Below are 9,393 nucleotides of genomic sequence, written 5' to 3' on the forward strand. Positions count from 1 at the left end.
TCAATTCCCTGTTTACATTCTAAGTCTGCCTGATTACTTCATTTGAAAGTAGGAAGGCATTTCCTCACTGGCAGGTTATCTGGATCTTTTTGGAACTGGGGGTATTTCTCTTTGGCAGGCATTTCTTCCTCACATGGTACACTGCAGGCCTGGTGACTGAGACTGCATGCAAATGAAGTGCAAATCACGATCCCTAAATTATACCAACATTATATTGCCTTTTGAACAACCTCAAAGCAATTGTGGCTTTTTTTCCAATTTACAGTTCTCCAGCTGACCAGCCATTTCTACCTGCCTGCCTGAGCAATCAGAGATCTTGTGTGGCTCTCAACAGATTAAAAGGAAAGATGGGGAGGAGGGAGGTAAACATGCAGAGAATGGGAAGCATCAACAAAGCTGTGTCTTTTGCAATCTGGAAGCCACATCTGCAGCAGGGCTGAAAGATAGGTGGACTGCTCTCCTGTACGGAATCCTCTGAGCCCCTTTGGACTTTATAATCGGAACAAAACAGGCTAGATGGCAGCCTATAGCAAAAATATATGCCAATTTGTATATGTGTATCATCTTTGGTAATAGTTGATTGTTAAGTGTTCAGAAAGACAAACAGAATGCAAGTAGACAAGCTGCAGTGTGGCTAAAAGCTTCTTACTCCATCTTACCTTTCACATACATGCATGCTGACTAGACAAATACACAGATTTGCACAGAGACAAATACATAAATTCATTCAGGCTTGAACATAATTATTCTCATGCAAAATGAGTCAACTGACCCATCAAATTTCTCACTGCTGCCTGCTCAGCACACTTCCCAGGTTTGGATGTACACAGACTCTTAAAAAGCTTCCTGACAAAGGGCTTTTTCATCAATGATAGTAAAAGTGCTATTTGAAATGTCCGAACATGAAATATATTGGTTAAACTACAGAGCTCAGAATGCATGTTGGGTTTAAAAATAGTTTTCTTTTGTTTACTCTTCCCCTCTGGTATACACCAACACAGTAATATCAGTCAGGCATGAAATCACGTTTCAGTCAGTCTGATACAACAGCTTGAATGATGTTTCGATCATTTGAGTCATATCCAGCCTTTCATTCAGGAACTCAAGGGAGCCTCCATAGTGCTCCCTTCTCCTACTTTTCTTCACAACAAACCAGTGAGGTAGGCTTTACCAAGACAGAAAGAGAGAGAGAGAGAGAGAGAGAATACGGCTGGCTTGAAGTTATCCAGTAAGCTTGTCTTCTGGTCTTTCTGGTGCCAGTTCAACTCCTTAACCCTGACCCCCACCACTAAATCAAGGTTCAAACTCCTTTGCTACTTCTCAGCCTATTTTCTCCTGTAGGTTTGCAGATATTCTAAATTCCCTGTTCTACAATTCTAAAACATAAAGGGTACTACCTTGAAAAAGGAAGGCATACTGCAGCCAAAAAACCCAGTTAATGTGGGGCTTCCCCTCTGAAATTTCTTCATGGTTCCCTGAGATTTTTTTCTGCAAAAACTAATATTCAATTACACTTGCAAAATGTTAGGAATTATTTGTTGCAGGTCATTCTAAGGTTTCCAATTAATCAAAAACATATCTTCACTTCATAGACTGTGAAGCTGAGGCTCAGAACTAACTTGAAACTAACCATGATCACACTTCTGTAAAAGAGAAATAAAGACAAGTCTACCCATTATTAAAAACATGCTGAAAACGCGGTGGCTGTCGTAGAACCGCAACGCAGTAGCTGAACCTTTGTTTTTAGCGTCCGAATTTTCCACCATTACTCTTTCTCATAGGAAGGACCGATCACTTCTGCCAGCCCCAGATATGACAAATCCTGGCAGACTTCAAGAATGCTTCTTTCCTGTGACCCCCCATGAAGACGTTTCTCCCCGGGCTTTGCTGAACTAGGCGCAAGCCATAGGGGCGCATCGTCCTAGGAACCACCTTTTGCTCTTAAGCGGGGTGCACGGGGCAGTCCGTGTTTTGAAGCCGTCAAGTGCTGACTCACAGTATAAACATGGTTGCTGGCAGGAGCCCCGGCTCCGAATGCTTTGTGGTCGGAATGGCTTTTAACATGCTTTAATTCACTATTTATTGACTTAGCTGTTCTCTAAAGGCACCAGCAAAAGTGAAACTTCGCAGGCGCCGATTCCCAATCGCCAAGGCTATCTCGGGGCAGTGCAAACTCTCGTAGCTTAAGGACACCGCCAGCCCCGCGAAGCCAGCTAGAAAGGTTTGGCTTTGCGGCCGCAGCCACCCACCTCCCAAGATCATCAGAGCCTTCAAGTTTCAGCATCCAAAAAGAGCGTGTGAACCTCGTTTCCCTTTGCTCTTTCTTTCCAAGCCTCGCGACATAAACGACAACAGCCTCTCAATAAATGGGAGTAGAGACTACAGAATATACATCACCACCACCACCACCCCACCACCCCCGCGCAGCAAGGACAGATCTATTCAGGGTCTTCCTATTTTACTGACCCTGAGTATAACTCGGTGTTTTTTTTTAATCCTCCTATTACTTCAATACACGTCATAAATATGCGATGTGTTGGTTGCAGGTCTGTTTTCTCTGCATCACCGCTACCGCTGCTGCGGCTTTGCGAATGCATTCAAGAGTTGTTCCTACTTGATCCTGCAGTAATTGTGCATTAAACGACCACACGTCAACTCCACCACCAGAGAACCCCCCCCCCCGCGCGAACTTCCTCTTACAGAAAAACGACAGACCGAATTCACGCACCGTCGCAGATTAAACAAAAACCGATCTGCAGCCACATTTCATCTCTTTCCGTCTGCGGAAAGCAGGAGGCGACGTTTGGGTCCCGATGTGGAAGGTATTACATTATAATCCTGGGCGCGTTGTCAGGTTCCCACAAGATTGCAGACCGCAAAATCCCTATGGTCCTGCAGTGCTCTGCGGGATTATCAAGCCCCCTCTCTACTATCCACAGCTCCCCTTCAAGGCAACCCTTAATACGCTGGAACACTTACCCGCCTGGCACCTCCTCTGCAGCCCAAAATCAAAGCCCTTGCAGCGCTCCGATTAGTTGCAAATTTCTGCACATTCGTCAGGATGATTAACCAATTACGAGAAGATCTGATGGGAACAGCTTTGAAAGACTAGGGCAAGCGTTGAGAATGCAAGTTCTAGCCTTCTGCAAACACAAACACGCAGCCACACCGAACTGCGGTCATTATGCCAGCCCAGGAACTAAGGAGCGGGCATACCCCCGCACAGGGGACGCGGGCGCGCGCGCAGGGGGGGGAGGGTGGAATAGCACAGATAAGCATTAACAAGGCTGAAGGATCCAGGAACAGAAGGTTGCACTTTAGAACTAAAAATGAACTGAGGATTAGGTCATGCCTTGAAAAAAAGCAGCTGACGTCACCCCCAGCCAATCAGAGAGGGAGGCTCAGGGGCAGGATGACGTCAGCCTCTGATCCTGGGCTTTGGGTGCAGATTAAAGAGAGACAGGCAGGCAGAATTGCAGTTTAAAAGAGGCAATGGGCTAGATTTTCTTTTTGTGCCTCATTCCCTTTCAGTTTTGCAAGCTCTTAAAAAGGAAATGCCCGCGTCTCGGTGGAGGAAGCTGATGCAGAGGGATGTAGCAGCGTAAAACAAACCCCTCATTCTAAATCTACGTGTCATTTATTGTTGCAAAAGGGAGGGTAGGTTCGCTTGATTGGCACATAGATAAATCCTGCTGCTGGAAAGAGGAACTGGGAAATCGCTCCCTCTCCTCTTATAGTGCCAGAAGCAAAAGAAAGCTTGATTGGCTAGTTGCAAAATGAAGCAGGATTTTTTTTCCCTTCAACTCCTCTGAATTACAGGGATGGACTGAGTAACCCCCACTAGGAATACATAACCCTGGTGCTGTAATTTCAGCCATGCTTTTGGTATGGAAAATACCCATCAAATGCTGGGTTAGAGGGCCAGATCTTAGGAGAATAGGCTAGAAATCAGATAAAAGGATACGGTCAGGTTATACTGCTACTAATTGTACAGGGTAATCATGTAACACCCTTGTACGGAGGCGGCGGCTGCTGCTGCTGCTGCAAATAACGCAGGAAAGATTTTCACACAATACCTGTGATTTTATTCATATCGTATCCAGGTCTGGCTTCTAATGAACAAACGCCCCCCAAGAATGGTTGCCCTGCTAAAGCCATCTGGTGTTGCATGGCTACTGTATTCTATCAGCACCCTCCTTTGTCATTTCAGAGTTTTGTGGCTCTTTCGTTCCCTTCCTGGGTGATACATTTCAGAGAGATTTGCAGCCAGGAAAATTGTACCTGAGATTTGTACGCCTAATCCTCTAATGCTCTTAATCCAAAAAGCAGATAAATAAAGGGGAATGAGTAGATGTGATCCCTCCCAAATTCCTTTCTTGCATAGGCCGCAGTTTAGTATACGCCTTTCCCCCCCTCATTATAGATGTATGGGTTTTAATAGTAGCAATCTCTGAAGAAAAAAATAGTGTATCACATCCAGTTGCATCCCTATTCCCGTTACATCTGTTCTGAAAAAATGTGCCCAAGCCTTTCTGGTTCTTTTTCAGTCACCTACTTTTCCAACAAATCTTTATTTTCAAGAACATATGCTAGGATAATATAGAATCGACGATGGCACACTTTTCTAATTTCACCACAGAGATGTATGACGAGTCCTGTGACCTACAGACTACAGCAATCCTAAATTTGAAGGGGCTGGATTGAAGCTGATTGCTGGAAGCAGGAAATAAATTAAATAATATAAATCTAGGCTGTCAGTGGACAAGAGGAAGGAAGGAAGGAAGGAAGGAAGGAGACAACTTACAAGGTCACAATACATGAAAGTTTGAATGACTACTGTGGTGAAAATAGACCAAACTAAATAAATAAACAAACAAACCCAAGACACCCAAAAAGCCATACAATATTTGATTTTAAGGCTATGCCTGCTGGACCAAGGACGTGAGGACGTGAGGACAAAAGGAGGAGATGTCCTCCTTTTGCGTGACACCTGGTAACCCTAGTAAGGTGGGACTAAGGATGGTGTATATATAAATTTCAACTTGACAGTTCTCACCAAAGCACCAGGTCTGGCTGACAGCTGCAGAGTTTAGCTACACCATTGCATTAAAAGTTGGAGGAGGGCAGCTTGCTTGCTTATTCTTATATTACCTAAAGCAAGGCTTCTCAAATGGATGATTGGGATTCCCAGAGGTGTGTGGGGGAGTCACAAGCAACTGGGGAGGAACAAGATTTGTAAGTCCCAGTCAGGCTTTGCGGGCAAAGTGGGAGCTTGCTCTAGATTTTGCTCCTTGGTTTGCTTGCACAAGCCCACATTAGACAGTTGCTGTACAGATTAATACACAGATTAAAATTTAATTGTTGCAAGTGGCATATTTATTTGTTGTCCAGTCATAACCCCAATGAAACCATTAGTTTTACTCCATGCAAATTCAATTATCATTTGGGGGACTGTAGTCCCACAAAGTTTGAGAACCACTGACATAAATACCTGGGAGTAGCACAGCTCCAAGCTGTTTAGGTGTTAAGATTACCCCCCTCTGTTTATACCCACCCTTACCTACACTCAAATAGAGTTTTTTTAAAGGAAGGCAGTAGGGAAGAAAAAGGAAAGATGGAGAAGTGTTCTCGACAATTAAAAAAAACATTAGGAAACTCACTATTTAGTCATAGTTGTAGGGACCACCCAGCAAGAGTCGCTCTAGGACTTATTCCTATAATCAAGGAACCGAATCATATTTTCAAGCTTTCTCTAAGTGGGTGGATTAGGGATGGTCATGCTGCGTGTTCCACCAATCAGATGATTTGCACAAAGGCAGAAAGGCCCTGCCATCTTTTTTTGGAGCCAGAAGATGTGACTGGAAAGGCATTGGATGAAGAGGAGGTTTCAGTACCTACTTTTAATGAGCTTGGCATGGTAAAAGGGGATTTTTAATGGTGTTTTGTACAGGGTTTCAGTTGTCTTAAATGAAAGCTTGGTAGATTTTTTTTAGCCAAACGTGAATGAAATTAGAGGCTGCAACAAAGGACTTTCCCGCATCCATATTTAAAGTTCATTTTAGAGTTTATCCCAGCAATTGCTATTATTAATAAGAAAAGGAGGAAGCATCTGTTGTTCAAATGGAGACTACCAAATCCCATTATTAGGTTTTCTTCTTAATTTTCCCCAGTGAATGTGTCTGGGATGGACCTGCTGAAATGGAAGTCTAAGATTTGGCTTGCGTCTTCAGTCTTCAGATCCAAACTGCCTTTTCTGCCCAAATTCTCCTAAGATTTCCTCTTTAACAATATAAAGCTCCCAAGGTACAAGACAGCATCAACCATCTCTATCCAAATTGCCAAATACGTTTTTTTGGAAGCACTTCAGTTTTGCCATGTTGCCAGGTTTTCAGAGAGATAAGGCTTTTTCGCTCAAAAAAGATGCAAAATGTTGCAGCTTATCAATTTCAGATTTCTGCTTTACTCACAACATTTTACACAGGATCTAAACAGCAGTGTCCTCCATTTGTAGTCTTACTCATTTTCCTTTTCTCAATTTATTTTCAGAGAAAATCCATTTGGAAGGAAAAGATGGAACTACTTCACACAGTACTTTCTGACTGTTTGTTCTTTCAGCTATTTATCTGGAAACACCCAGGGAGCTATGGGTAGACTATTTCTCATTAACCTGTATTTCTTGGGACAACACACTGGTTGTTGATTTAAAAAGCCAGATGTACAGTTCTAAGATAGGCTTACAGATGTTGAGGGAGGGAAGTAATGATGTCATATACTTTGTGACATCATAACCCAAATAATGCAAATTATGTACTGGATGACATTTGCATCATGATGCCCATAACATCATTGTGGTTTTTAACAGACATCTGTGGATGATATTTTTTGATACTGCCAGAAGCTATTTTGAAGTATAAAAGGAATGTTCCTAAAAATACAATCTTGTAATTTAGCCTTAATCTTAAATATATACTGAAATTTGAACTGTTGACTCTGAGTTGGATAGTCCTGTAGAGCAGCTTTAGGAGAGAAAGTTGATTCCCCCAAATTAAAGATTTGGATAGTTTGTCCCATTGCTGTGAAACACAAAACCAGAACCTACCCTTATTTTTAATTCCTATATATTAATATAGCAGGAAAATCTAATTTTAAATAGTTTATCTTTTTAGCTTGCAGGGTAAAACAACCATGACCTCAGTCTCCATGTAGTAGTAGCTTGCAGGCCCATACAATTTAGCATTATGTTTCTGAAAACTGCCAGCCAAGTGCCAAACGGAATCTTGGGAATATGGAGAAAAGACTGAACACAACTATGAGCTCAGAAAAATAGATGGTTAAACATTCTGTGCAGTTCAGCTGATGCATTTTCCTTTTAAGGCCAAAAATCCAACAGGTAACAACTTGGGTTTGTACAAGGCCTCAATTGTGGTTATCACAACAAGTACAGATGAAACACTTTGATCTCTACAATCCATTTCTCATTAATCAGGCATCAGATCAGTTAAACATAGTTGGGAATGGTGCAAAAATAATTATTCACTTGACTTTTAAAAAACTCCAATTGAACAGATAGCAGAGACAAATCTAGATGATGAGCTTACAGCAACTAGTCAATTAAGTTTTTCATGGTAAAGAAGATTGACATTTGATCATCCAGAACATATATGGAAATTTGAAATTGTAGGCATCTGCAAAATGCCTACATGGATGACAAGTGGTATGGAAAAATTCAGTTTGGGCTTCCAGCAAACAGTCTGGAACCTGGATAATTCTTTTGCAATCAGCATTTTCATAGTGAGCAAGGGGAAAGAAGTGGCTGATGTTGCAAATGGAGGGGTTGCACGACTTAGCATTCCAGTTAACTGGTTTAAATGGAATTTATTGCCAAGTAGATATATGTGAGACCATTATCACACTGTAAGGAGCTGATGAGAGTTGCAGTTCAGCATACAGTATATGTGGAGAACAGGCTGGAGTAGAGAAGGCTGTATGGGATTGGTAGTACTTAGTCAATCGAAGAGAGTATTTATAGCTCAGGGTTGAACTGTGGAGTGCTTGGTGCTCTCTGAGCCTTGCTGTTTTCTTTCAGGTGTTTCATTGCCAGACTAGGCAACACCTTCAGTGAGAGCAACTGAAGATGTTGCCTAGTCTGGCAATGAAACATCTGCAAGAAAACAACAAGGCTCAGAGAGCAGGACTCAGTCATTCACACTAAAATGCCACCACTGAAGCCAGAATAACACAGGTTAAACAGATGGTGGCATTTTTATAGTTACATTTTGGTTCCTAGCTTTTCTTGAATTTATAAATAGAGTATATTTACCCATTGTTAATTTTTCTTCATTTTCTGTTTTTTTCCATTCCCTCTTTACCCATCCCACTGACCTGGAATTAGGATATCTTTAGGTATAGTATAGGATGCAGTGTGAATACCTGCCAATGGAGGAGGAATTAGCAGAAATCACCCCCTCCCCTGTTCTATAAATAGATTTGGAAGATAGTGTCTCACACTTTGAAAAATGGTTCCACTCTATTCTCTAATTTGTGTAGATTAAGTAGGAAATCTACAGTTGGAAGAACAGAATGCTCATAATATCATACTAACTTTCTTTTACAACCTTGGGATGGGGGGCACACCATTATTTCAAGGATTCCCTAGTAAACCATCATGATAGAAGATCACTCAATCTCCTGTTACTGCCCAATCTGTTCAGCTGGGAAATTCTTAGCCACTTTACTCAGGACTTCTCCCTTCAGTCCAGCTCTTGGAAAACATAAAGAAAGGTGCTCTGGATCTTCCTGCCAAAAGTTCTTTCTCTTCTCTTCTTCTGTCTCCTGGTGTTGCAATGTCCACTGCCCAGACTTTTTTGTCTTTCTTATCAACAATTGTAAAGTCTGGGGTGTTGTGTGGCAGATGCTTGTCTGTTTGAATTCTAAAGTCCCAGAGCACTTAAGCTTCTTCATTTTCTACTACTTCGCCTATTTTGTGGTCCCACCAGTTCTTGCTTGCAGGCAAGTGGTATTTCTCGCAGATACTCCAATGCACCATCGTTGCTACTTTGTCGTGCCATTGTTTGTAATCAGTCTGTGCGATCTTCTTGCAGCAGCTAACTAGGTGGTCCCTGCTTCTTCAGCTTCTTTGCAGAGACGGCATTTGCTGTCTGTTGCTGTCTTCTCAATTCTGGCTTTATATGCATTTGTTCTTAAGGCTTGATCTTGTGCAGCCAGAATTAGCCCCTCTGTCTCTTTCGTCAACTTTCCTGCTCATAGCCATTTCCAGGTCTTGTTATTATCTGCTTTGCCAGCTAGTTTTTCTATGTACTGGCCATGTAATACTTGCCATGTCTCTTTTATATTCTTCATTTGGTCTTTTTTATAGGCCAGTACTAGCTTTAG

General features: G+C 42.1%; 1 protein-coding gene across 1 annotated transcript in view; it reads right to left on the minus strand.

The window, feature by feature from the left end:
• Positions 1 to 3,181, minus strand: part of DUSP8 (dual specificity phosphatase 8) — a 105,144-nt gene extending 101,963 nt beyond the window's left edge. The window contains exon 1 of the mRNA XM_063289339.1: positions 2,980 to 3,181. The gene's annotated coding sequence lies outside the window, so the exon portion shown is untranslated. The remainder of the gene's footprint in view (positions 1 to 2,979) is intronic.
• Between the last annotated feature and the right edge of the window lie 6,212 nt (positions 3,182 to 9,393).

This window comes from Candoia aspera, chromosome 1 (genome assembly GCF_035149785.1).
Source record: "Candoia aspera isolate rCanAsp1 chromosome 1, rCanAsp1.hap2, whole genome shotgun sequence".
Taxonomy (NCBI): Eukaryota; Metazoa; Chordata; class Lepidosauria; order Squamata; family Boidae; genus Candoia; species Candoia aspera.